Source organism: Coregonus lavaretus, assembly GCF_964263955.1.
Source record: "Coregonus lavaretus genome assembly, chromosome: 18".
NCBI lineage: Eukaryota > Metazoa > Chordata > Actinopteri > Salmoniformes > Salmonidae > Coregonus > Coregonus lavaretus.
This window is the reverse complement of record NC_140005.1, coordinates 5,501,620-5,508,422: the sequence shown is the minus strand read 5'-3', so window position 1 is coordinate 5,508,422 and position 6,803 is coordinate 5,501,620.

The following is a 6,803-nucleotide window of genomic DNA, read 5'->3' as shown; positions in this document are numbered from 1 at the left end:
TTGCTCCTGCCATCTCTGCACCATCACTGTATATATCAGTCTTTTTGCCTCTGCCTTGCCTCTGTCTTGCTCATTGACATTTCAACATCAACGATCCAAGGACAGGACGTACGTGCTTGTTTAGCCTGTTCATCTACTGCCTCGTTCCCCTCCACCCCCACATTGGCTGGGACCCAAGTAAATCTTATCTGAATACCCATCTGTTTAATCCTGCCATGGGTTTGTAGCACTTCATAAAGCAGGTATTGTCTGCTATGTGAGCTAAAGGACTGGAGACTCATTAACACTGCACATGAATCAGAGCAAATTACTACTCTGTCTGGCTTGACTTCCTCCACCCAGTGCAAGGCCAACAGTATGGCCATCAGCTCCACCCACTGCAAGGCCAACAGTATGGCCATCAGCTCCACCCACTGCAAGGCCAACAGTATGGCCATCAGCTCCACCCACTGCAAGGCCAACAGTATGGCCATCAGCTCCACCCACTACAAGGCCAACAGTATGGCCACCAGCTCCGCCCACTGCAAGGCCAACAGTATGGCCATCAGCTCCACCCACTGCAAGGCCAACAGTATGGCCATCAGCTCCGCCCACTGCAAGGCCAACAGTATGGCCATCAGCTCCACCCACTGCAAGGCCAACAGTATGGCCATCAGCTCCACCCACTGCAAGGCCAACAGTATGGCCATCAGCTCCGCCGTATATACAGCCAGATGATCTGTAATACGTTTCCTGACTTCCACCCCACATTCCTGCACTACAAATGCTGACCCAGTACGTCCTGTCCTTGGATCTTTTGAACCATCTGTGTAAATGGCCACAAAATCCTGATACACAGTATCCAGACGTCTCTTAAACAAATCAGATGGAACAACACTCTCCCTATCTTTCTGTAGTCTCTCCAACACTTCTAGATCAACTACTGGTGGCGGGAGTAGCCATGGTGGATTTACAGGAATAACTGGCTTCTTCTTCTTCTTCTTTAGAAAGAAATGACAGAGTACTTCTTCTTCTTCTGTGGGAAAATGACAGAGTACTTCTTCTTCTGTGGATTTTATATGTCGGTTGGCAACCAACTTTAAGATGCATTACCCCAGAGTACTTCTTGTTCTTCTTCTATGGTATATTGGCGATCACCCAATTTAATGTGCATCCCGCCAACTACTATTCGGGATGGAAACAGGATTCTCCAAAAAACGGAACTACCAAAAAACTACCAAATAAATAAAATAAATAAAACAACTTTTCTGTTATAAATAAATAAATAAAACAGATCTGATCCCTACACAGGCTCAAGGGGAACCTGGGAGGGCGGGTCTTCCAGCACCAGTACCCCTTGCAAGTCTTACGATGTAAAATCCTTGCGTCCCAAAAGCGTTTCAGCTGCAGCCACAATAATGTCTAGTTTCTTCGACTTCTTTGAGACATGTGCTGTACAGTTATAAACTGTGGCAATGAACGCAACAAAATCCACCTTTTTAACACACAGGGTATCTTTTGTCTGGCAGCAAACATTTACTACAGGCTGTGGTGCGTCCACTACCATCTCTTCACTAGCATCACTTGTTTTCTCAATTATTTTAAATCATCTCCGCATAGGAGATTTGATTGACCGCTCTAACTTCTGCCACCTCAATTTCCTTCACCCTTACAGGGCACTCCAGGAACTCAGGATCATGATCCCCACCACAATTGCAACACCGTCGTCCTTCTACACACCTTTCTTCAGTCTGCACACACCTGAAATTCTTACACTGCAGTGGTTTGGGGACAAAAGCTCTTACGGCGTATCTTATATAACCAAGCTTCACATGCGTATTATACAACAGGACCAACAGACTTTCTTGTTTTTCTCCAGTCACCCAGCGGGTCAGACGCCTGGCACCAACCACACTAGGAATTCTCTTCAGGTATTCAACCTGAACATCCGTCGTCACCCCTGAGATGACTCCTTTGACGTGTGCTCTACTCTAAATTTCAGAACATAAAACTTCTGTTGTCCGGATTCTTTTGAGGCCCACTGCAATCTTCCTCTGCTCTTCAGAAATACTATTAATCAAAATAAGACTCCTGGTGACTCTGACAGACTCCACTTTTCCCAGCACATCCTTCACCATTTTTCGACATCTCAAACGGGTTTCCCACATATGCGTCCTTCCTCAACCACCGCATCCCAACAAGAAGCGATTCATCATCATTTACACACGTATCCTCCACTCCAATTTTAGACAATTTCCTTTGTGTTCCAGTTTTCTATACGACTATTGTCAATTCAGAACATTTGTCTTCACCAAATTTACTCGATGCGCTGCTTAATTCGAACTCAGCATCCACTTCCGCCATCTTCTTCTTCTTCTTCTTCTTCTTCTTCTTCTTCTTCTTCTTCTTCTTCTTCTTCTTCTTCTTCTTCTTCTTCTTCTTCTGTGGTTTTATGGCGAAGTACAGTGGTCTAAGGCACTGCATCGCAGTGCTAACTGTGCCACTAGAGATCCTGGTTCGAATCCAGGCTCTGTCGCAGCCGGCCGCGACCTGGAGACTTATGGGCGGCGCACAATTGGCCCAGCGTTGTCCAGGGTAGGGGAGGGAATGGCCGGCAGGGATGTAGTTCAGTTGATAGAGCATGGCGTTTGCAACGCCAGGGTTGTGGGTTCGATTCCCACGGGGGGCCAGTATAAAAAAATATGTATTCACTAACTGTAAGTCGCTCTGGATAAGAGCGTCTGCTAAATGACTAAAATGTAAATGGGAAAAATGGGAAAAAAAAGTATTTAGTCAGCCACCAATTGTGCAAGTTCTCCCACTTAAAAAGATGAGAGAGGCCTGTAATTTTCATCATTGGAGAAAAAAAATCCTGAAAATCACATTGTATGATTTTTAATGAATTTATTTGCAAATTATGGTGGAAAATAAGTATTTGGTCACCTACAAACAAGCAAGATTTCTGGCTCTCACAGACCTGTAACTTCTTCTTTAAGAGGCTCCTCTGTCCTCCACTTGTTACCTGTATTAATGGCACCTGTTTGAACTTGTTATCAGTATAAAAGACACCTGTCCACAACCTCAAACAGTCACACTCCAAACTCCACTATGGCCAAGACCAAAGAGCTGTCAAAGGACACCAGAAACAAAATTGTAGACCTGCACTAGGCTAGGAAGACTGAATCTGCAATAGGTAAGCAGCTTGGTTTGAAGAAATCAACTGTGGGAGCAATTATTAGGAAATGGAAGACATACAAGACCACTGATAATCTCCCTCGATCTGGGGCTCCACGCAAGATCTCACCCGTGGGGTCAAAATGATCACAAGAACGGTGAGCAAAAATCCCAGAACCACACGGGGGGACCTAGTGAATGACCTGCAGAGAGCTGGGACCAAAGTAACAAAGCCTACCTTCAGTAACACACTACGCCGCCAGGGACTCAAATCCTGCAGTGCCAGACGTGTCCCCCTGCTTAAGCCAGTACATGTCCAGGCCCGTCTGAAGTTTGCTAGAGTGCATTTAGATGATCCAGAAGAGGATTGGGAGAATGTCATATGGTCAGATGAAACCAAAATAGAACTTTTTGGTAAAAACTCAACTCGTCGTGTTTGGAGGACAAAGAATGCTGAGTTGCATCCAAAGAACACCATACCTACTGTGAAGCATGGGGGTGGAAACATCATGCTTTGGGGCTGTTTTTCTGCAAAGGGACCAGGACGACTGATCCGTGTAAAGGAAAGAATGAATGGGGCCATGTATCGTGAGATTTTGAGTGAAAACCTCCTTCCATCAGCAAGGGCATTGAAGATGAAACGTGGCTGGGTCTTTCAGCATGACAATAATCCCAAACACACCGCCCGGGCAACGAAGGAGTGGCTTCGTAAGAAGCATTTCAAGGTCCTGGAGTGGCCTAGCCAGTGTCCAGATCTCAACCCCATAGAAAATCTTTGGAGGGAGTTGAAAGTCCGTGTTGCCCAGCGACAGCCCCAAAACATCACTGCTCTAGAGGAGATCTGCAAGGAGGAATGGGCCAAAATACCAGCAACAGTGTGTGAAAACCTTGTGAAGACTTACAGAAAATGTTTGACCTGTGTCATTGCCAACAAAGGGTATATAACAAAGTATTGAGAAACTTTTGTTATTGACCAAATACTTATTTTCCACCATAATTTGCAAATAAATTCATTAAAAATCCTACAATGTGATTTTCTGGATTTTTTCTTCTCATTTTGTCTGTCATAGTTGACGTGTACCTATGATGAAAATTACAGGCCTCTCTCATCTTTATAAGTGGGAGAACTTGCACAATTGGTGGCTGACTAAATACTTTTTTCCCCCACTGTACATCCGAAAGTTGTATTTCTGCCACCAACGGGACGATTTGAAACCACAAAATATATAAAATAAAAATCCATATTTACATTACATTTACGTCATTTAGCAGACGCTCTTGTCCAGAGCGACTTACAAATTGGTGCATTCACCTTTCTTTATTTATTTTTTTTTGGGGGGGGGGGGATTACTTTATCCTATCCCAGAAGGATTACTTTATCCTATCCCAGGTATTCCTTAAAGAGGTGGGGTTTCAAGTGTCTCCGGAAGGTGGTGAGTGACTCCGCTGTCCTGGCGTCGTGAGGGAGCTTGTTCCACCATTGGGGTGCCAGAGCAGCGAACAGTTTTGACTGGGCTGAGCGGGAACTGTGCTTCCGCAGAGGTAGGGGGGCCAGCAGGCCAGAGGTGGATGAACGCAATGCCCTCGTTTGGGTGTAGGGACTGATCAGAGCCTGAAGGTACGGAGGTGCCGTTCCCCTCACAGCTCCGTAGGCAAGCACCAAGGTCCTGTAGCAGATGCGAGCTTCAACTGGAAGCCAGTGGAGTGTGCGGAGGAACGGGGTGACGTGAGAGAACTTGGGAAGGTTGAACACCAGACGGGCTGCGGCATTCTGGATGAGTTGTAGGGGTTTAATGGCACAGGCAGGGAGCCCAGCCAACAGCGAGTTGCAGTAATCCAGACGGGAGATGACAAGTGTCTGAATTAGGACCTGTGCCGCTTCCTGTGTAAGGCAGGGTCGTACTCTCTGAATGTTGTAGAGCATGAACCTACAGGATCGGGTCACCGCCTTGATGTTAGCGGAGAACGACAGGGTGTTGTCCAGGGTCACACCAAGGCTCTTTGCACTCTGGGAGGAGGACACAACGGAGTTGTCAACCGTGATGGCGAAATCATGGAACGGGCAGTCCTTCCCCGGGAGGAAGAGCAGCTCCGTCTTGCCGAAGTTCAGCTTGAGGTGGTGATCCGTCATCCACACTGATATGTCTGCCAGACATGCAGAGATGCGATTCGCCACCTGGTTATCAGAAGGGGGAAAGGAGAAGATTAGTTGTGTGTCGTCTGCGTAGCAATGATAGGAGAGGCCATGTGAGGATATGACAGAGCCAAGTGACTTGGTGTATAGCGAGAATAGGAGAGGGCCTAGAACTGAGCCCTGGGGGACACCAGTGGTGAGAGCACGTGGTGTGGAGACAGATTCTCGCCACGCCACTTTGTAGGAGTGACCGGTCAGGTAGGACGCAATGCAAGAGTCAGCCGCGCCGGAGATGCCCAACTCGGAGAGGGTGGAGAGGAGGATCTGATGGTTCACAGTATCAAAGGCAGCAGACAGGTCTAGAAGGACAAGAGCAGAGGAGAGAGAGTTAGCTTTAGCAGTGCGGAGAGCCTCTGTGACACAGAGAAGAGTAGTCTCAGTTGAATGACCAGTCTTGAAACCTGACTGTTTTGGATCAAGAAGGTCATTCTGAGAGAGATAGCAAGAGAGTTGGCTAAAGACGGCACGCTCAAGAGTTTTGGAGAGAAAAGAAAGAAGGGATACTCGTCTGTAGTTGTTGACATCAGAGGGATCGAGTGTTGGTTTTTTGAGAAGGGGTGCAACTCTCGCTCTCTTGAAGACGGAAGGGACATAGCCAGCGGTCAAGGATGAGTTGATGAGCGAGGTGAGGTAAGGGAGAAGGTCTCCGGAAATGGTCTGGAGAAGAGAGGAGGAGATAGGGTCAAGCGGGCAGGTTGTTGGGCGGCCGGCCGTCACAAGTCGCAAGATTTCATCTGGAGAGAGAGGGGAGAAAGAAGTCAAAGCATAGGGTAGGGCAGTGTGAGCAGGACCAGCAGTGTCATTTGACTTAACAAACGAGGATCGGATGTCGTCAACCTTCTTTTCAAAATGGTTGACGAAGTCATCCACAGAGAGGGAGGAGGGGGGGGGAGGGGGAGGAGGTTTCAGCAGGGAGGAGAAGGTGGCAAAGAGCTTCCTAGGGTTAGAGGCAGATGCTTGGAATTTAGAGTGGTGAAAGTGGCTTTAGCAGCAGAAACAGATGAAGAAAATGTAGAGAGGAGGGAGTGAAAAGATGCCAGGTCCGCAGGGAGTCTAGTTTTCCTCCATTTCCGCTCAGCTGCCCAGAGCCCTGTTCTGTGAGCTCGCAATGAGTCGTCAAGCCACGGAGCAGGAGGGGAGGACCGAGCCGACCGGGAGGATAGGGGACATAGAGAGTCAAAGGATGCAGAAAGGGAGGAGAGGAGGGTTGAGGAGGCAGAATCAGGAGATTGGAGGGAGAAGGATTGAGCAGAGGGAAGAGATGATAGGATGGAAGAGGAGAGAGTAGCGGGAGAGAGAGAGCGAAGGTTGCGATTGCGCATTACCATCTGAGTAGGGGCAGAGTGAGTAGTGTTGGAGGAGAGCGAGAGAGAAAAGAATACAAAGTAGTGGTTGGAGACATGGAGGGGAGTTGCAGTGAGATTAGTAGAAGAACAGCATCTAGTAAAGATGAGGT